Source organism: Simochromis diagramma, unplaced genomic scaffold, assembly GCF_900408965.1.
Source record: "Simochromis diagramma unplaced genomic scaffold, fSimDia1.1 OVJJ01000604.1, whole genome shotgun sequence".
NCBI classification, from domain to species: Eukaryota; Metazoa; Chordata; class Actinopteri; order Cichliformes; family Cichlidae; genus Simochromis; species Simochromis diagramma.
Window position 1 is genome coordinate 1,405,461 of NW_024387416.1, and position 22,983 is coordinate 1,428,443.

At 42.3% G+C, this 22,983-nt stretch overlaps 1 protein-coding gene across 21 annotated transcripts in view; it reads right to left on the minus strand.

Annotated features, from left to right (window-relative positions):
* LOC120721804 (adhesion G protein-coupled receptor L3-like) overlaps positions 1-22,983 on the minus strand; it is a 252,581-nt gene that overhangs the window by 159,884 nt on the left and 69,714 nt on the right. The gene's annotated exons all lie outside the window — the stretch shown is intronic.

The following is a 22,983-nucleotide window of genomic DNA, read 5'->3' on the forward strand; positions in this document are numbered from 1 at the left end:
GACGCTGCTTGTTTGGAGTGGGAGGATGAGCGCTAACACAGGGGCCCCGGAGAGGCCAGGAGCTGTCGAAAGAGAGAGTAGGAGATACTACACAGATCAAACATAAGGAAATGGACACGGTGTTTGCTTTTGGCTGTGAGAAAATAAACATTCATTACATGGGCACTCAACTGAGAAATTAGAGACAGGCAGAAACACAAAGGCAAAGGATCCACAGCAGAGTGTGGCCCAAGTAAATTGTTGAAATTTCCCTCTAGACTAAAATTTATAAATCATAAGAAGCGCCAGATTCTTTGTTTTTTAAGGTGAAACAATGCCTTTCAGTTAGACAACACAAAGGCGAGAGGCAGGAGGTCAAAAGGTGGCCCTGTGCCTCAAGCCAAAAATGGGAGTCAAATTGGCAAAAATCCGCTGTTTACTGCAGAGCCAAAATGGCCGGGAGACCCCAGTGAGGCTGAGAGGCGGCCGTCCAAAGGTTGCCATTTTTTCCCTTTCCTCTGACACGCACGCACATCTGCGGAGACTCACAGTCGCGCACGAACACGGCATGTGCAGAGCAGTCTGGAGAAGTTCTGTGTTTACAGCGAGAATAAAAAATGAGCGAGAAGCGTAAACATTGGCCTGAGTGACTGCAGGAGGACTGTGGCAGTTACGGATTTCTATAAACATCCTTTCAGACGAGTGTCTGAACTGAAAAAGCCAGCGCTGGATGACATGGAACACAGACATTCATCAGGGAGGACAGATGGAGAAAAAGAGGCACACGGAGTGAATCCACATGTGAAAACAAGAGTGGGTGATACCACATGTATCTCTAAAACTCCAAACGTGGCCCCAATGTGTCACTCGTGTGTGTTTGTGACAGTATGTATACAATAAAGATCTATGTATGAATGTGAATGGAGAAGAGCGCTATGCGAGTGCAGTCCATTTACCACGAGCTCATTTTGACCTTGGAAACAACAACAGCGACAATAATCTCACCACAAGGTCCTTTTAATCATTCCTCTGCAGCCTTCAATCATATCATAAATACGCCATCAGCAAGTCAAGTGCAACTGCTGCAGATACAAGAAGTCTCCATTTAAAAAGCTCAAATGGGAAAAATTCTTACTTTTAAGGTCACGCAATTGAAAACTCCTGAAAAAAGACAATTAATGAAACGATCCACATCAGTCACAGTTATTTAAATCCACGATCACAGAGCGTACTTGTCTGTAAAGCACAAACCAGTGTTATTTGCTAATGAAAATCCTAGAATAGGTGATAGCATACAAACCAAGATAACTGAACCTTTTGTCACAGTTTTAAATATATATTTATGGCATCCATCACCTCGGGTGTGAAGCGGCAAATGCTTAAGTAATAAACAGCTGCGTCTGAGATGTGTGAAGTGTACAATTTTCATCCATCGCTCTCTCGTTTTTTCCTCACCCTTGCAGCCATCTCATTGTTTGGTTGTGATTCACACAAGAAACAAAGCAAAGCACTAACAATGACGGTTTTCTGACGGAAGTTACATTCAAGTTCGTCCAGCGCTGTGCCGCCGCGCACGGCTCGTTTCTTTCTTTACCAGCTCTTCCCAGTACTGCCGCTTTATTGAAGTCAGACCGGCTTATCATGTTTAATTACATATCTTAAAACAGCTAGGCGCAACAATGTCGAGCTGACACTTCATGTAATCTCAGACGGATTGGTTGATGTTGAGATCAAGGCTCTGTGGGGGCCATACCATCTGTTGCAGAACTCTTTGTTCTCGCGTCTTCCCTATGGTATCGTGCCATCGAATGCAAATATAGGAAAGGAACACTGAACACTTTAAAAATAAAAGACATTTTTAAAAGTAATGTAGTGGTGGGTGTTTTTTAGCCAGTGGAATAACTTTGAGTAAATGCCTTTCTTTATAACCTAAATCAAACAGCTTAATACAGAACCCTGCCAGATTTTTGTGGATATAATTGTATTACTGTGCATTACAGTAAATTAGTAGATTTACTTAATTTACTGTATTTTCACAGTGAACTTTCATGGAATCCACATTGTGCAGATACAGTACCGTGCAAAAGTCTTGGGCCACCCCTCATTTCTTTAATTTGCTTCCACAGAGCCAGATTTATTTAAAAGTAGTCTTAAGCAATAGTTCCCCAGGTTTCCTGAAGTTCTTTCAAAGTTCTTTTTCATTCATTATCAGCCCAGATCTTGACCTATGAATCACTCAAGCATTAAAAACACATCTAACTCAAGGCAGGAACCAGTGTTGTCTCTACACACAACCGACAATTTAACAAAGAATTTTAAATTGTATCTTTAGGCACTTTGTTGCTATCAGCTTGTTGCAAAAACATGTTTGTTCCAATTTATTCAGTTGAGTCTGTGAAAAATGCCAAAGATAACACAGTTTCACAGGAATAAAATTGTAGTTTTGAACCAACAAGGTGATTTTTAAAGAGCTATTAACTGAAAACTTGGAATATCTAAGCATGGATTGCAGTGTGTCTTTAAAAAAATAGAAGAAACTGGACTAGAAATGTCCTTAAGCAATAGTGAAAAACACCCAGAAAAGACCTGACAGAGGACCTGAGAGCTGCATCTGAAAATCAGTGGCAACAGTCATCATCAACATATACAGCGGTCTATACTTATGAAAAGTACAGTCACATTTTGATCCAACATGTAATCCCATCTGGAAAGCATCTGATAGGCTGTATTTTCCAGCATGAGGATGATCACAACCACACTGCCAATGCAGCAAAAGCCTGCCTTGGTAGAAAAACACACAATGAATGCTATCAGTCATAGACGAGCCTACCCAGACCTCAATGTTATTGAAGCAGCCTGCGATCGTCTTGATAGAGAACCGAACAAAAAGGCAACCAACATCCAAAGAAGAGCTTTGAATGTCCTTAAAGAAGCACGGAGAACTATTCCCGAAGACTTCTTGAAGAACTTACAAGATATCTTGCCTAAGAGAGTTCAGGCTGACTTAAAGACTAAAGTTGGTCAACCCAAATATCGACTTTCAAGCTTGTTAGAACTGTCCAAACTCTGTTCTTTCCAATAAATTGCTGCACCTATTTCCCATTTTCCCAGGGGAATATAAAGAAATGAGGGTCGGCTTGAGACTTTTGCACAGTACTGTGTGTGTCCCATAATAGATCATTATGCCGTATTTATGTAAGGGGACACAATCTCTACCATTAGCAGTTTAAAAAGTCATCCAAGTACCACTTTTTATCTTTCCCTGGAGCTAAACAGAGAAAACACAAAGGCACACGGCGAGGTGAAACAACAAAGTCCCTCATTATTGTGTCATTTCATTTTGTCTCATAAATCATTCAAGCCCCAACACAGTAAAGCACTCTTGCCATTGAAATATCACCGATTGGAATTGTTATATTCAGTGGCGATGAAAGCCATCAATTATCTCCCTCTTAATGGGAATATTTATTCCACCCCCTGAAAAGCACCGCTGTGGATCACACCAAACTTCTTTGAAAGTGACAACAGCAGAGCAAGGGGGATAACACGGGATGAATACGGCAGGTGCACTTAGCTAAATGTCGAAAGTGTAATTGACTTTGATTGAAAAAAATTAATTGTTTATTTATCCTCCTGCTTTTAAGTGTGCATGCTTACTTTGAGAGCTGCTTCAGTTTAAAAAAAAAAAAAAGAGGCCCTATTGAATAGTCTGCATTAATCTCGATAAATACAATCTCATTGATTTGCTATGAAATCTTAGAGTCATTCTCTCAAACCTCATCGCAGCGCTAAGCCAAGGGCTCAGTTGATGCCAGCATCCCCCCCGAAAGAAACATTAAAAAAACATCAGAGAGCGGCGAACACGATGCCGTAAATGGGCACCAGCAATCCCCTAATGCAGGCGAGTAAAAGCAGGCCAGTGATGTCTCAGATTACCCAGCTAGTCAACAACTGTAGTGTAATTACATTTGTGCCCGGAGGCGGTGATTGATAGGGCTCATATTCCTCAGGTGCCAGAGCCGTCATCTCGCCCTGCTTGCACGCATCCCCGTCTACCTGCAGACATCATTGTCAGATCTATTGAAAATCAAAATAGTCTTATTGAAAGTCCATCCTCTACCCTAAGCTCCCATGTTCTATTCACTTCATCTCGCTTTCCCTCTCTTCAACTAATAGAGGTGTATTTATATGCAGTGTGGATCTCTTTTCTCCACTGCAGATTCTCCCTGGATAATTCCTTTGACAAGAGCTCTGCTGAACACATACATATATATATATATATATGAAAGAAGTGATTTGGGGTAAGCAAAGCGTAAAGGGCTGGATACTTCCACCGCCTTCATGCGAGCAGTGTTTTTAATCACGATGCTTGCAAATGACATAACTCACAAATGAATGTTTCAAAAATTGCAATTACTCGCCAAAAAGGTCAACAGAAAGGTCAGACAGAAAAATGGTCATTTGGAAAATGTCGCACCCCCGCAGAGCTTTTAAAAATCACTCCGAGGGTGGGGGCTTCGGCCTCCTGATTGCGGGTTTGCAAGTGGCAAATAGTGAGACAGCAAGCTAAGAAATCTCGCTGTTAAAAAGCTCATTCTCGGGTCACTGACACTGAGCCCAGACCCCATCGCCTTCCCACCCGAACCGCGAGGCACTGAAGAGCAGACAGAGAACGATGACATTTAAAAGTCAGCACTCGTAACAAAACAGGGGTCCTTCGGGGGCTTGTTTTCCATTTCATCTCCCAAGAAAACATGTCAGGCAGGCGCAATTAAGGTCGACCACCACACACATTTACAATGAACCCCCCCCTAACCCCACCAAATGAGCCACCATCAATTGGAAAAACAGATGTCGGGGACATGTGCGGCTCCTAACAAGAGAGTTTTAGATCATTTCGCAGGCTTCAGCTGAAGAGTGCAAGCTCATACGCGGGAGATAATTTCCCAATAAACATGTGCTCTACAATTAGGCAGAATCTGGCAGAGACCCAAATATGTTCCTAGTTTGTTTTGTTTTTTTATAAAAAGGGAGAAAAAGATGTTTAGGCTATGAATATGTAAGAGTTTAACATTTTATTCTTAAAAAGAGGCTCGCTTTCAGCAGCAGACAATTTAAACTGGGCGGGGGGGGGAGTTTGCATTCAAATGAACTCCTGACTTCATTGAATTAATGTAAGATAGATGGAGGAGAGGGGAGGAGATGGCGAGGGAGCTGATTCAACAGATCAAATGTCTCGTTTTCCACCGAGAATCACTGGATGGGTCCGGCCCCCAGAGCTAGTGATTAATTAGCGCATGAATCTGGATCCTGTTATTTGATTAGACCAATGGGAGCCTGTCACACCGACTTCTTAGTTTGCAAAAAATGACATTTTCTGGTGGGCATGAAGTTGAAGTGGTTGGGGGGGTGGAATAAGTCGCACACACACACATACAAGACTGCTTTTCAGTGAATTGCTTGGGAGAAAAGGGGGGGGAAAAAAAGGATAGCTTCTTCAATAATGCATGAGGGATTATTTATCTTGAAGTGAGAAACAGTTCAGGCAAATTGTTCTCCCAAATAAATTACGTTTACATATGGCCCAAGGCAGGAGAAATCTCAAAGGCTTTTTTTATGGGGGAGTGCAAAATTATCCAGGAACTGAACTGTCAAAGAACTCCGCAGATGGAGCGCTTAAGAGAACGGCATCAATAAAACATCGTTTTTCTGCTGAGCGTGAAAAATGCGAGGCTCGTGTGCGATCGAGGCGGTCACACAACTTCCGGGACAAAGAAAAAAGTTTTTGAAACTTGGAAAAACAACAACAACCCCAAAAAAATGGACTCAATAAGGCGTTTTATCGAAACCTACAGCCGGGATGACGGATAACACCTCCGTAATGATAAATCCATGAGCCCACCACGGGGATGATCGTGACAAACTTCTCAAATCGACTTGATGGCTTTTGACACTGACCAACGATGCCGCTAAGCACAATTAGCATAACTCATTGTGACAGCACCCAGATATCCATTCACCACGCCAAATGAACGAGCCATTCATTTTGCCTCTGCTCCCGTTCAACAGCGCACGTTTGAGCACATTAATTGGCAACACACCACGAACTTGCAAATTCCAGCAGAGGGGGGGGGGGGAAAGACTGATGGTGGGGTTTTGGTTTTTTTTCTCATTTTCAGTGGAAATTTGTAAACTGTCAGTCAAACTGGCTGTGATTGCCCGGAGCGAAATGAGGTCCTCGGTGTTAACAAATTAGTGCTGAGGGATAGAGATACGGTGAAGATGTAATAAACTATTCCAGCTTATTGGCTCGGCCTCCTCACGTGGTGATGATGTTTTTATGAGAAGCCGCGTGCACCTTCTGTCTGACGCAACCCACGGCGCAGCAATCACTGGAAGTGATTTTCTTCTTTCCTACCGCAACGCAGTATTGACACAGTTCAAGTTAATAACTGTAAGAGTTAATAAATTGGTCACTAGGTGGAGCGAAATCTGCAGAGCTCAGCAGCTTCCCCTTCTCTCTGTGATATACTTCCAGCAGACAGAAGCCTTATGTTTGCACACGCCGGTAACAAATACAAGTGGCTCATCACTCCATAAAGGCTTGATTCACATACTCAGAACATAGAGGTGAAGTGTCTTTCCATCCAGCGAGCACTTCCATTTAATTAATCACTACTTCAATTCATTAAGTGCGTAACCATGACAAGAAAAGAATGAGGAAATGGGAAGCAAGTCCCATCGAGGTCTTGCGTTAAAAAACACTTTACTGTGCAAATTACAACATTAGAGTCTGAGGTCAAATCCTCCGCAGCTTGCCCCCGATTCTCTCGCAGCGTTGCACGAACTCTTTGCTTTGTATTGAGATTAACTAGGTTGTTTTGAAAGTCGTCACATGATCAAAACCCCCTTTTCCATGACCACGATCGCTTGAAGTTTCGTAGAACGGTCTGGATGAGTGATGTTAAAAATGAGAGACATTCGCAAAACTAAAAAGGCAAAGAGCTCGGTACTTTGAAGCTGATCTTTATAGAAATACTTTGGATTGCACATAAGAGTGCTGTGTGTCTGCAGCACGCATTATAACTTATTCAACCACCTGAGAAGACACCAGGTAGAGTATAATTAATGCATAAAGGCCAAGAAAAACAATGCAATGCTCGCAAGTGTAAAACATCAACAGCGCATTACTGCATCCATCCAGCTCAAGAAGACGCACTGAAATCACCAACCAATAAGATTCCACAGCGTCAAAGATATTTAATCAGAAACCGAATCGTTATTAATCATTCGTTATTATTAATCTCTTGCTCTCTCCTACAGTGCACCTGTTGTCTCATCTCCCTTCCCTTGACTCCAACCGGTCACAGCAGATAGCTGCCCCTCCCTGAGCCTGGTTCTGCCGGAGGTTTCTTCCTGTTAAAAGGGAGTTTTTCCTTCCCACTGTCGCCAAATGTTTGGTCAAAGGGGGTTGTCTCATTGTTGGGGTTTTCTCTGTGTTGTTGTAGGGTCTTTATCTTACAGTACAAAGTGGCTTAAGGTTAGTGTACTTGTGATTTGACACTGCATAAATAAAACTCAATTGAATCTATTTTTTCAAAAGCGAGAAAACCTGTCCTGTATGCAAACTGTCGCAGAGAAAATAGAGTTTTATTCGTATCTACCATCAGGGGCGTAATTTCCAGGGGGGTTAGGGGGGTTATGACCCCCTCAATAATCAGACCCAACCAATATAACCCCCAATAACATTATGAATTATCTTGCATAAATAGGCTGTTGATTTTCTTTACTCGTTTCAGTTATTACCAGCAAAATTGTTGCATGTTTAATCATCTGGGAATTAATGAAGATTTATTTATTTATTTAGACAGAGATCTTGACCCCCCGAATGTTCAGCACAAAGTTACGCCGATGTCTACCATTCACATCTACCATGCTGGCATAGTGAATGGAGTGAAAGACTAAATTATTTGTCTGCAAAGATGAACTTATACAGAGTAATTTCCAGGAATGAAGCTGGATGTAAAGGTGAACGCAGTGCATGGTTACTTTAATTCTGTGTTATGTTTTGGTACAACTATCTTTTTTCATACGTTTTCTTTTTCTTTTGAGACATGCACTGAATTTAGGTGAATAATGAGGGCTAATTGCATTTTCGTGCAAAGGTTCGGACAGACGTGAAGACGTTAAAGAGGTGTTCTGTTTACGTGACGATGCAATAAAAAAAAAGTCTGTCTCTAAAAATCAGTGAACAATGATGACACATAATAGCAATTGTCATTTTGAAGCCGTAATCATGCAAGTGTACTAGTACAAATTCTTTCCAATTTCCTTTCCTGCATGCAAATCACGCAGAGGTCCCGCTTTTGTCAGACAGTCCAACCCAGAAGTGAGCCTGCAGAGAGGGCTGCGCCCGTGGCGGCAGCTCATCCCAGCGAGCCCGACTTTGTTCACCTCGCCTCTGACATCGTTTTGCCATTTCCCTCTCCTTTCCTCTCCGCACTCCCCCTCCTTCCTGTAATGTTCCCAGATGTGTCGGCATCACTCAAGGGAACATCGCAGCCAAGACTAACGCACCTTGGCCCCCACCTACTGCACGCTGCCTCCTAGTCTTAAATGAACACAATCCCTGTCACACAAGCACATAGGAGATACTCGCACACCTCCCAGAGCAGACATGACTCAACATGCCCCTATAGCAACACATGCCCCCTTAGTAATTGAGGTCAAAGAAAAGAAACAACAGCCTGATTTTTGCCTTGTGTGCGGGGAAAGAGGTCTTTCCCTTGCTCCTCTTTTGCTCCATATCATCAGATGGAATTGCCCAGCAGCGTACTGGAGGCAACAGCTTAGCTAAGTTTAGCACGGTGAACTGAGACAAACTGCAGTGCAACCTTGCTAATGTGAACTTCTCAAGGAAAGGTGGTTCAGACGAGGAAAACGCAAGTACAAGTGGTGTATCAGTTTTTCTTTTCGGGGTGGAGGTGGGCTGTACTTGTCTTAAACCCATGTTTATAGCAGTCCTTTACTAATGTAATCACATTCTGAAACACAGTTGTTGCTAATATAAACTGACGGTAATATAACTCCAAGTGACATATGCAGTAATCGCTGTCACTACTTAGTCTTTCACTTCAAACCATTATGAGGTTTAAACGAAATGTTTTGTTTCCATGGTCACTCCCATAACATCTGCTCTTAATGAGGAGTATGTTTTAAGAGATACCATCCTCTTCTTAAGTGAAGGAGCAGAGAAGCCAACGTATCTCTTTTTTTTTACTGCACTATGAGACATTAAAATCTAGTTGTGGTCAAGCAGTGACACTTTTTAACTGAAAGATGATAGGCTAGTCTCCTGATAAGATGTCAAAAAGTCACGAATAACTAATCTGTTTTTCAGTGTTCACGCACACGTTTTGTTTTTTATCGGCACAAATTTGCAAGTACTAGAGTTATATTTCGTGTTTAAGGTATATATTTTGTGCAGAGAAAGCAGGGAGGCCTGACCATGGCAAGTGAAGAAACAAAGCTCCGAAAGTCGCGGTAACCATTGCATTTCACACCACAAACCATGAGCTTTATCTAAACTTTAGGCCTCACTCACATGGGACTTAGGACACCAGGCGCTGACCCCCTGGCAACCTCCTGTTACTAGGGAAAAATGTTTATTCCCGGAGGGGTTGCTAAGTGGTTGCCCGAGGTTGTCGACTGTCACTTGGGTGAAATTGGTAACAAACAAGTATACCGATCAGTATTTAAGTTCACAAACTGCCATGAGCCTGTGCTGAAAACGAAGCCAACACAGGTGACAAAGGGGCCTTCTTGAGGCCGACTCCATGCTATCTGGTAAGCTACACTAAATTACAATCAGTGGTCTGGTCGTTTTAGGCTACCTTTCAATGCTGTTCTCTGCTAAATAATATGGCTCACAGGGTAGTTAATTGCGTAGTGGTTTATACATTCGCCTAATAAGCAAAAGATCCCTGGTTTGTTCCCAGGAGGAGACAGAAATCCCTTGGGGGGGGGTTTGCATCAGGAAAAGCATCCGGCGTAAAAATCTGCCAAATCAAATGCGTGGAGCTACCTGCTGTGGGGACCCCACTGTGAATAATGGAGCAGCTGAAAGTAACTGTTACTGTGTAGACAACTGTGCTAAAAACCTGCCTGCGCTCAGGCTTTTGTCGGTTAAATGCTAGCAGTTTATTTTTACTTTGTCTCAAAAATAACTGTGGTGACATCTTTGAAGCCTTCAAGTCAAAGTGTGAGTCCATCAACAAACGTGTTGGATGACAAACCAGACAGTTGTCATATCCAGTTATTATTATTCCATATTACTTTATTTAGCTCATACCTACCATGAAGAGAGTTTGCTTTTAAATCATAAATGACTTTCACATTTTTAAATTTTACTTTTAAATTTAAAAGTGACTTTTTAATGTGTCTTTTGCCCCGTCTTCCCCCATGGGTGCCCCTCACTGAGCCTGGTTTTTGCCATAGGTTAAAAACTTCCTGTTAAAAGGGAGTTTTTCCTTCCCACTGTTGCCCAGTGCTTGTTCATAGGGGGTCATCTGATTGTAGGGTCTTTGCCTCACAATATTAAGCACCTTAAAGCGACTACCAACGTGATTTGGCGCTACATAAATAAAACTGGGTTGATTCTTCAAATCTGTGGTCTCAGCATACACACTCTGGTTTAAAGGACACTTGAATATCTCTTGCTATATCTATTGCTTAACTTTAGGCAGCACCATTCATCTGAACACCTGAGTGCACTTCATTCATTTCCATAGCAACCCACAGTATTGTAGAAGGCCCTTTCACATAAAATATAGCACCAACCGATGACAGAACACCAGAAAATGTGTTTCTCTTGTAATGAATAGGAACCCAGGCAATATCACTGTCTGAATGGATCCCTGGGGCTCTACTTATTATAACTGTATTAATAGTGCAATACTGAGAGCAAATGGAGCTGAACTCCAGCACTAACACAGTGGCCACCAGGTTAGCACAACGCCAGCTGTCACAACAAAACTGATATTAACTTTCTGCTTTTGGCTCAATCCCGATTTTTGAATCGGTTGATTGTGATCGTAATGAGGTTACGATTTCATACGAGTTTATCCTGAACGGTGTGCACAGCAGTCTGAAGAACAACAGCGACCACCGCCGCTGCAACATATCTGCTGTTCACACGGCAGTTTGTGATTTGCTGTAGCTTGAGAAAGACAAATGTGTGTTTGAATTGGAAACAAGGAGAAAGAGAGTAAAGTATTTACATAAAACAGCATATTGGCTGTTGATGTAATTTCCCTTTTGAGCGTGTCATTAAGGCGGTATGAAAAATATGCCCTTATTTGGAATTTGTAGCAAGTCGGGGTGAACATTTTTCAATTTCCTGCCATTTGAAGACAAATCCAAGCAAATGGAGTCTCGCTCTCGTCGCCTTCTTTGCGTGAACTTGTTTGCATTCAGTTTTATCAAACGCACCCTCGTACAAGGACCCAAGTCTGAATTACATTGTGGTGATTTGTTTTCTGTGGCAGAGCGCGTTTGGAAATAAACCTAAGCCAATTCTCTTTCTCACACTTCTGCGAGTTTTTTATTTATTTTCTTTACACCGCAGTGTAATATCCGAGGGCAAAAAGCATGAATTAATACCAATTAAAGCTGGGTGCTCTAATGTTTACGCACATAATGAAGAACAAGAAATTATTTAAATGACAAAATTAAAATGTAATTTCATGCATATGCATCTGTTATGTTTGTAGGTGAACAGAGACTTTCTATTGTCCCATTATGTGTATCAGTGGAGTCGCTTTCATAATAAAAAAAGATCCCTTTTCTCACACATGCAGTACCTAAACTAGTTGAGTTATAGGCAGCCATCTGAAATATGCATCTTAAAGATACTTGAATAAGTACACATAACAGTGAGATGAAGAAGGGGGAGTGGGTGGGATGGCGGTGGGGGTTTTGCCCTATATACTGTGGTGCAATTCGATGTGCCGGATGATATCAGCTGATTAAAAAGCTGTCTGTATCTGCATTTAACTGCATCTGGCTGCTTTTGTTACCTCCCTTGTGATGTATTCATTTGTGTGCCGTGCACTTGTGTTTGGGTGTGCACGTGCCCATTTTAATACATTATCCAATGGGTGTTTCACCCTGGGGAATCGTGCTGGTGCGTACGCCTAAAGGATGTGACACTGCTCAAGGATGACAATTTTCAAACCGGGCCCCCCGCTTGCTTTGTTACACCTCCTCCCTGCGTGGCTAAAACACCACCGACAGTGTGTAGCGCTGATTCAGTGGCGTCAGTCCCTTCACAGTGCACCAGCTTGTCCTGCAGGATAGCGCGAGCCAAACACGGAGGACATTTTAGCACCCCTCCGCCCCCATCCCCCACCAAGACCGCACATCTCTAGTAGAAAGAAGGTCTCTTTTAGTTGGGTCGCGGTGCCTTAAGGGCTGATTGTGCTAGCTCGAAGCAAAGCTAAATGGTTTGCACTGACATGATGCCAGTTGAGAAGTAAAAAGACACAGAAGGGAAGAGAATGGAAAGTGTGGATTTGTGAAAGAGAAAAAAGTAACAAGGAAAAAGTGAGATAAAAGGTGTTGGAGTCAAAAAATCTACTGCTGGAAATGAATGCCAAAAACAAAAAAGAGAAGGAAAAAAAAGTGATTCTTTAACCACCCACGAAGAAGAAGTAATCTCATTCCACATGTATGCAATCAAGGCATTGCTGCTGCAATTAGCCTGGGTGGCTACGCTACATCTGAGACACGCGGCTATGATGATTTCCTTTGATCGTCTTTTCTTCTGCATTTCAAATGACAGGTATCAGACGTGGGGTTATTGTGCGGAGATAATGACTTCTGAATATGTATGAAGTAACGTGTACGCGGTTCTCACGCATCGAGTCATCCGGCTACAACTCTTAACATGCGGCACACTGAGAGCTGACAACAAGTGTAAGGCGCATGAAATAGCAGGGAACGTGAGATTTGGGGCAAAACGCGCCATACATGGCTTCGCGCGAGCAGGTGTGGAGCTGCGATGTGTGCTACAATATCACACCGAGAAAGGATGGCACCTCAAATAACAACTAATTTACTCTGTAAACCTGTTACTGGGAAACAAAGGCTTCAGTGGTTGCATATATTATTTTTAGGCTGAACTCCTGCAAACAATTTCAGGTTTCTCACACATATCTTAGAAAGGTCACGAAAATTTTCACAATTTAATGCTTAATGGAAAAAGTTTTGCAAAAATATTAAGAACTACTTCACTGCTTGCTGGATTAACATGCAGGCGAGACTATGCACCTTTGTGAAATACAATAGTTAAATGCAAAAAAGAAAAGGCCTGTTTTGGCAGAGTATTGTGCTGGATATGCATGAATAAAAGATATAAGATAAAAGATACGTTGATTGGACACGTACTAACTTGTTGGTTAAGTCCTGTGAAAGTACATGATTTGTGGTTCTGGCTCTGAATTACGTGAGGTGGTAAATAAAATAAAGATAATAAAATATTATTGATGGGCTCGACATACAGGCCGATATTAGCTACTTGCCAATAAATCGGTATCGGCATTTCTAAAGGCGATGCATGAAAAATTTAAATAAAGAGACAGGAGAAACACCCTTCAACTATGCTATTAGGGTTGATTTTGCATGTCTTGTCCAGCAGAGGGCGCCCTGCAACATCTCTGGGGCCAATACCAGCTTATATTTTGGATTGTTAACTCCTAAACTAAATAAAAGAAGAACAAAAAGCTAACATTATTCCTTTATGCTTGTATTTGCTTGCACTGCATCTACAGAGCTTGTACAATAAACATGATAAATAATAGTCTACAGATATTGTCTTCTGGTATCCTCTGGTATCCTAAAGATACATCGTTCCTCATCCATGTAGCTCATCCATGATAAGAGTAATGCGTCAGATGGGAGGCTAGGCTAGGATTTAAATCCCGACCGCTCAGTTGAAGGGTGGTCCCCGCCATCCCCACCGTGACCTCGATACAGAATGCACCCCATTGTATGCGCAGATCTAATGTGCAACTGGGAAACATCTGCAGCGGGCCTATAAAAATGGCATGCGATGCGATGCCGTCGCCTGCTGCGGAGTGACATCGCTCACTCTGCCTCTCCGGTTTCAAGCCTTTCCTCAGTCCATATCACGGCAGAGAAAGGAGTGTATTATCGCAGTGAAAAAGGATCTACTTCCACCCCCCACCCTCCTCTTACAGCCTCTGTCTGTGTGTGTGTGCTTGCATGGCCTAATATGTGTGCGGAGAGTGGGAGGCAAGAGGGAGTACACCACTGGGGAATGTGCACCTGCAATTTTTCTCATTTGACACAGTTGGTCTTTTGTAGGGTCTCAGGGATAAGGAAATGTCTGTGAAAGTTATGACTCCTGCCCTCTGCCTCCCCCCCCTTCCAACTCCTTAAAAAAAAGAGACATCTTCACTATGGTAGTCTCCATCTCAGAGAGGGTAACACATTCGGCAGACTGACCGAACCGAAAAAAAAAGCTGTACGTGCCGCACTTAACACTGAAGAGCTATCAGATGTATAAACAAAGCTTGCAACAAGCTGTGGACCCATAAGGAAGGAGATAAAACAGACACAGTGTGAGTGGGGGGGCAAAAAACAAAGTGTAAAAGATGTTTGGAAGATAAATGCTCTGATTTATTTTCATTTACAGTGTGTTTAACATATTCATTTCTGCATTTTGCTTGAGCAGTTTGCTGACAAGCCGTTGCAGATTGTGCAATTATATAATATAATCAAGCCAAAAATAGGGAGCAGGAGAAATATCTGAAGAGAAATTAAAAAGAAAAAAAAAAGCTAATGCTTGGATATGGCTTCCAAATTAAAAAAAGATTACACCACCAGATTTCACATACAATAAATCTAAATCCAGAAGCAGCGTGTGAAGCGATGCGAGGTAAATAACACGCTTTCGTGTTTTGGCGAGAGGTTTTGGAAAATGTGCGTTGCCTGCAGTGTGTGGATGAGCACAATTACATTTGCAGCTGGTCAAGTTGGTCCTTGGACGTTTTCTCCTGTTTTTTTCTTGACGTTAGTCTCTACGCTCGGTGTTCACTGCAACTCGGTGTTTTCAATTATCCTGGCTTTTGCACGCTCTGATGCAGACGCTCTCCTGCATATGTGAAAGAGAACCGCTACCACACCATTATTAAAAGATGCTAAAAGCTGGATAAGAACAAGTAGAAGCCAGATGACCAAACAGGTTTTCATCGCAGTTCATAGGCCTTCCTCTTGGTCTGGCCTTGTAACCTTCTGTATACAGATTATTACATAAAGAAGGGCTATTGTGAGCATTTTGGCTGTGCTCACGTCCAGGGTGTTTTAATAACCACTAGTATATTAAGCTTTCAGACTCTCTGATTGCTTGTGGGGGTTGTCTTTTTTCCTACGACTTGTTGCTGTACTCCCAGATCTCAGCATTTAATTCGTCCGGAGCTGTGCTATCATAACTGATAAATCTACTGAAAATATGACCCAGTTTGTAATAAACTGGAATTATACTTTGAGCACAGAGTCAAGGGCTATCTCGGGGAGTCTGTTCGGTCAGGATATCAGTGATCCATGGCCTAAACAGACGACTCCTCCCGTGGGTAACAGCTGTGGTGTGAGACTCAGGGCAAGCTGTGACCCCTTGAGCCTTGGATACTGTACATCTGCAGAGGATGCAGCGGGAGGGGAGCACTATGGAAGATTTGTGTCCTTCTGTGTGGGAGGGTTTGAAAGAAAGATAATAAAGAGGGAGAGGGAGAGGGAGTGTGTGTGTGTGTGTGTGTGTGTGCTGCTCATGCAGTACATAAAACGCATAAACTACACTGTATTTTCCACCCAGTGCAAAGCACTGGAACTGTAAACTACTTGACCCTGGCATCCTTCCAAACAAGGAGGCCACGCTGAGGAGCTACCATTACTCTCGGGCTATCCATTCCCCTCTCTCCTTCCTTTTATTTTAATGAGAGCACAATTAATAAGGAAATGGACCAGCTTCCCAAAGGAGGCTGGTTCCTCTACAATGGAAGCCTTCTTTTGTCAATGGCTGTATTGAATTCCTCTACAAGGCCACTGGGCTATACTGAAGGCCATCTCTAGTATCGTCCCCACCCCCACGCAACTAACTCTATCGCTTCTTACCCCTCTCTGTTCTTCTCGAGCTCTCATGGGCTAATCTGTGCCACGGTATCATTTGATCCCCCCTACACTTTTGCTATAAATGCACACTTTACAATACTCAATATTGATTCACTGTGCATGGTTGGTTTATTCAATGATAGAGCTGAGGGAAGAGAGAGCAGGGTCCCATGCTACCTTGACTATAATTGGCCTGCTGCATCTGTGGTGAACTTTAGTTTGAGGCAAAATGGCATTGGATCTTTGTTTGTGAATGAATACATTAAAATTCACCCTGTTAGCTCAAGTGCCGCATAAGGGAAGGAAAGGAGATCAAAAGGAGCAGTGGCTGATTAATCCTTTGCCACTTTTGTTTTTCAATTATTCCCTTTGTTGGTCAAATAAAGGAGGTATTGCTTCACACGTCCTCAGAGTCCCACAAAAGAAGGCACCTGTATTTTCCTCTGCATTTGTCTCATGATCTCAATTGCTCCTACAAGGCTGAACAACAGCAATAATGCCACATGCAGCAAAAGATGTACTGATAATGTGCAAATTAACATTCCCTCATTGTACTGTACTGTACATAATAAGGCTACTGTAATATGCTCTTCATTTGCAAGGCTGTTTTTTTGTTTTGGCAACAGGGAGCCGTTATGCTAATTTCTTTATAAACAGAAAGTTAAAATGTCTCTCAGTTGGGCCAACAGAAAAAGCACTTGAAAATTTGCTACTGTGACCTTTGAGCAACATGTTCCACTGATATGAGACCTCAGCATCGCCCACCAGTGCCAAAACACCACAACTTGGTCAGTGCTGCCCTTAATGTGAAAGACACTGGTAGCAAGTTGGCAGTTTAGCTATTAGCTGTTTAGCTATTAGCTAGACTCAGTAGACCGTCTCGGTCTAACTAGACAGTGATAGCTAGTCTTGCTAACAGCTAGGTTGATTACAATGATTAGTTTTAGCATCAACTTTTTTATTTTAAGAATGTAAAAATATCAAATCCCAGCTGTGCTGAATAGAATAGTAATTTCATCTAGACAACCTAGCTAATAGCTAGAATGTCTAGCTAGGCTGTTTAGCTAGGCCGTTTAGCTAGACTGTAATAGCTAAGCATTTCTAGCTATTAACTAAACAGCTGCAGTTGTTGTGAGGTAAGTTTTAGGATTGAATTAAAAATGTTCTCTTTAAAGCCCAAATAGGATGCAAATTGATTACAATGATTACTTTTGCTATCATTTATTTAATTTTACGAAGGTAAAAATATCAAATCTCAATTGTGTTGAACAGAATGCTGATCTCATTTTGAACCGTGTATTTAGAGAGATAAATAGGAACTAATAAACAGACAGATATTAAGATGGAAATATCCCAGTTCCCAACCACATAAACACAGACATCTATGCAAATATCAACTCACACTATTAGCAACATGTGCTTGGGAATGACAGATTGTAATCTGAGTAATTAGCAAAATGCGTACAGTATGCCTCAAGGCATGTTTAAATCATGCACTGCTGCAGCAGCAATTCATTATGTGGGTGGTTGGGACACAGTTTCACCACCATCATCATACCCTCATCCGTGATTGTGAAAGCCTTATGGTGGAAACAGTGCTTGGAGGAGGAGGGGGCAATCCTTCCAAGCTGAAAGATTAGCATATACAGCACTGCAGTGTCTTAATATCGCTACATGTAATCACATGCACAGTCTGTCACTGCACCTAATGTGCCATCAGAATACAAATCCCGTATCTCACATACATGCACAGCACATGCACAGTTATTCCACAGACGATGGGAATAAACATGGATTTCACAAAATAAGAAAAAGGTCATTAATTTCACAAATTGAGTAAAGCATGGGTCAGTGCATTGTCTCTCTGCTTGGTTTCTTTTTTGCCCTTCCTGCTCCTCACATTCCGCCCACACCCTAAATTACTCCCTGACCCCTGCTGTTATGCAGTGTGGAAAACCCTGTGGTATTCTACGCCCACCATTTCTGCTGTGCGAGCTGGGCTGCGGGGTTACTTAGCAATTCTCCCTCCAGCCTTCCAGACACTACAAAACACATACACATTATGCAGTCTAATGTAAACTAACATCCACTGCCACTTGACCTTGCTGTCAATATCTGTCCTCATTAAACACCATTCGGCCAGCTCCAAGTCCACTTTAAATGGCATCATTCAGCGCTTAGCAAATTATGCTTGTGCAAGTGGGTTGAGTGAATTGAGATTCTAATTCATGTATTTGGAAGATATACACAGGTCCCGGTGCAGACACCTATAAAACATGGAGAGGTATTTAACCCCACCCTGCCATTCTTAATGTTACTGTCATTCATTCCTCTTGGGTTGCACGTTCTGACAGCAATTTGGCAATGTCAAGCCGTCACTACAGATGCCACGGGCAGCAAGGGCCATTTTTTTATTCCCCATATCAAGCAGGTATTGATTTTTCACTCATTACAGAAGGACATAAAAAGAGAAGGGAATGTTTGATGCCAAACGCCACACAAAATATATTACGCGGACGTGGAAAATTCAACCGAATCCAAAGATGACGAGTCTTTCAGCGCTGCATATTTAAATCTAATTGAAAAACTTGTATTCAAACGATGCAACACGTCCTAACAACTGAAACTAAAAGTGAAAACTTGAAATAAGCTGTCATTCAAGTGGCAGCTGTGCAACCCATCCTTAGGGTGGGTGTAAAATTTGATTTGTCCAAATATGCATGTTGTTTGTTTTAGTAAGTCTTGTGGGGTTTATTGTAAAACTATAATAGGGATGCAAATTAAAAAGAGAAATAAACCTGTTAATGCATTCAACCAGAGGCATTTTAAAGTATATCATGAAAACCATTTTCAAACCAATCCAACTTTTATTATAATATCAATTTAAGAAAAAAAACCTCTCACATGTTTCTTTATTATTTGATTAACATCCGTGGCTTTGAAATGAAGTCAAGACTTCCCTCAAGTGCTAGAAATAAGCACATATATAGTTTAAAAGCCATACTCGCCTCGCCCAGAGTCAATGAGGCATACCGTTTTGCACAACTAGGACTGCGCCGGTAACAAAAAATACAGCTGGAACTAAAAGTTTTTACTGTGACTCAGGGGGATGGAAGCTTGATTAATGCTAAAATATCTCAACAAATTTTCATGAAATCTTGCAATGACATTCAAGGTCCTCAAAGAAGGCTGATCTCTGTGGGTGCGAGTGTAGTAGCTTTTCGTTATTTATGTATTTATTAATTTTACAATTTAGAATTAAGGATGCTAAACTAAGAAAAATTAACAAGCGTTGTGGTTGTCACAGTGCTAGAATTTCAAACTAAATACTAATATGCAGGAAATAGTGCATACTTGCTACTCCTTTGATACCACAGGGGGGAAAAAACACAATTAAGAGTAATTTTTTAAAGATAAAGATTAGAACAATAGTGTTTGTGAATGCATTCAGCTACAGCTCGGTTTATTTGCTGCACTTCTGTTGACTTGACGCCAAAAAACAAGTGGCGTCACTTTTTCAGAATTTCAATATCCAGCCTGTTTTCACTCACGAGGGGTAATATTCCGACGATTTGTCACGTCCCAAGGCGTTCCTGAGGCACGCGAAGGGTGACCATCCACATTCTTATGCTACGCACAGGGTTATGGATGAAATCCATTAGAGTGACGCTCCCGGGGTAATACACGTTCCAGCCATGTATCACAGCCCTAACCCTAACCTTAACCACCACTTTAATGACGTTAGATTGTGTTTTCCAATTTAAGTCAAATAAACGTACATGTGTAAATTCATTCCAAACGGTTCTCACGTTTCCTAACTTTTCCGATCTCGTAATATAGGGACGTGTTGGGTGCCCGGAAGCGTAATATACCGGCGATTTGTCACCTAGCGTAAAATGTTACGCTTTGGGAGTGAAAATGTGTACCTTAAATATCAGTTCTGGTGACATCCCTAGTCAGTGTCCCTATGTCTGGCTGCACATCATATAGATACAAATAATATGGGTGGATTGCACCCATGCAAAAAAATATGCAATAGAGTTAGACAAAATAAACTGATATCGGATACGCTATGCAAAATGGATGGTAGATAATAGGAATGGGCATGGCACTCAAAAGGACTGAATACTGGCTTGACCTGAAAGTTTAAATAATGAATAGACATGTTTGTTTTGTGATTGCTTATTACAGATGAGGCCGATACCTGCCTCATACCACAAAAACCATTCAGTGAAGACTGCTGTACAAAAGCTACAGTCGTCGAACTCTCGATTTACTCTTACCAAAGCGACACAATGCCTGTATAAATAAAGTCCTGTTGTTTGGTTTTTTTCTTCATCTAACGTCGCCTTCTAATGCATATATAATTTATCCCTGCCCCAAAGTGCTGTATATGCATGTACATTATGCTGGTGCAAATGAATGATTGACATCCACCCACTCCGAAGCCCACTTATTTGCAATGCTTGAAGAGGCATCTCGCAGTCACAACACAACAGCACATGCCTCAGTAGGCTCTACAAAGAACTTTCTGCCGCTTTGAAATATGAGCTCAAATAAATCATTTGTTTAATTAATTAAGCAAATTAGGCAAATCCAGGGATGCCTTGGCGGATGGAGTCAGTGCCCTGGCAGTAGAAGATTAATTAAGTGGATCGGGTACGGGAACAGCGAGCCTGACGTCAGAGTTTAATGGTCTTGTTTGGATAGACACAGCTAACCTTAGCATATTAATGATGATACGGGAATGTGAGAAAGAGAGGGTTGTTCGTAAGGCTTTGTTTAAGGCCTGCAAGAGAATGCAGGCATGCATGAAAGGCGAGACGGACGTTATGTATGTTCATCTGCAGAACTGCCAATTACCCAACATTGTTCTGCAAGATACAAAAACCTACCCTACCAGTGCAACACCTAAAAAAACGCTGAACAGATGTGGCAGGCACACATCTGTCTTGCTGCCTCATCCATTCCTCATTACCTACCAACCCCTCCTCACCCAGCAGGATGATATCTGGTTCCACGCTTGATGCATGCGCTTGTATCTGACCGTACAACCAAGAGTCAGACTTCATGTTCTTCGTCTCCTAAATTTGTTTCTTGAGCTGTCATCCATTATAACACGCCGATGTCTCCGATTGCACGGGGCAGTATTAAGCGGAATGAATCTAAAAGTCATCCAGGAGGATTTTACATGCAGAGAAACGCATGATTAATGCGCCGCTCTGGCATGGCTCGAGTGTTCGGGACATTGCTTTTTCCTTTTGTTAGTTGATCTTACCGAAACAACGCCAAGGTTGCGTTCTGCCTATTTTTCAAGCCCCCGTGACAGCATCAGGGATGGAACTTTTTATTAATCTGGCACGGACTTTGTAGCTCCACTCGCGCACAAACCAGAAGATGATAGGGAAGCACACACACTCGCATACAAGCAAACAAAGAGCCACCCACGTACAAACAGCCACGCATCCTTAACGCTCCTTAAGCTGCGTTCTCTCCTTGACTTTCTTTTCTTTTTTAATCTCGCTGCTGTGACGGTTGTCCAGAAATATTCCTCATTCTGCTCAACAGCAAAAAAAAGAAGAAAAAAAAAAGACAAGGAAGGCCACTGTTGGGCTTCTATTCCAGCCTCTTAGGCTAAAGTGGCGAATGCATCAGCGTGCATGTGTACTGTGATTATTAAAAGTGCGACTTTGCATGTGTGTCAGTGGGAACGGTGCTAGTTTCTTTTGCTTGACGCTAGTCAGCGTGTGCGCGCACGAGGTTGCGTGTGCCTGACTTTCAGACAAAAGGGAATATAGATGCCAAAGTAGGCCAGCATCCCCCAGAGTACACATTTCCAACACTCTCAGGGTGAAACATGCACAATGACATTGTGGTGAATATTCCCTCTCAAGCTTCCCCCAGCTGCAAAACAGTTCACTGGCAACATCTGGCCACGTCTGCTCATAGCATCAGGACGAGGCTGAGTATTAAATGATTGCTCTTGATGAACATGTCAAATTATTTACTGGGTGTCAGCCACTAAATCTGCTACGAAATGCACCAGTGCGGCTGGTTTTTTGCCTTATGGAGTCGGTGGTTTACGAGTTCGATGTCACCTATTACTCGCCGATGAAGGAGAGGTTGATCACAGAGAGAGCAGGATGATTGATTTAAAGGACTGTGAAGGTGTTTTCGCATGGTTCGGCCCGTTTACGAGAAATCACGCGAGCCCCGCAGCTGACCGTTTTTTCAAATGATCGCAAACAGATTTTAAGACTGATGAATTCGCTTTTCTCCCATCTTATTCACACCATACTGACGTAAAATAAATGCAGCCGAGAGGAAAAAAGAAAAAGAAAGGAAAATGCAGTCGTGTTATGCTTGGGGGGGGAAAAAAAACACTTCAAAAAATGTGAAGTATACTGGATTTATGGCGGCGCTAAAACACGCAAAAGACAGACCTTACTTCCTTTCCATAAACTGAACGTCACAGGGCGTCTACAGCTGACACGTTTCAGCCACATTTCTCGGATGTCTGCCTTATTTCAACCACTTCACCTCCACCCCCGGGGGCGCTTTCTAATGGGCTGCGTCTGTGTAATCCTACAGTTGTTTGTCCAACCGGCAGACTATCGTTATGCATCTTTCTGATGACGACACGTGCGAACGCTCTCATTCCAAAGACGAGAGATTCCTCCAGTAAAGCTGCAGCTTTAAGAGAATTAATTGCAGGTGAAAAGCAGCCGATTTTGATGCAGGCAGAATTTAACACAGATAGCCCAAGAGGTGCTTCTGCGCAGCTTGACTGACATATCTATTTTAAGCAGCACTTTA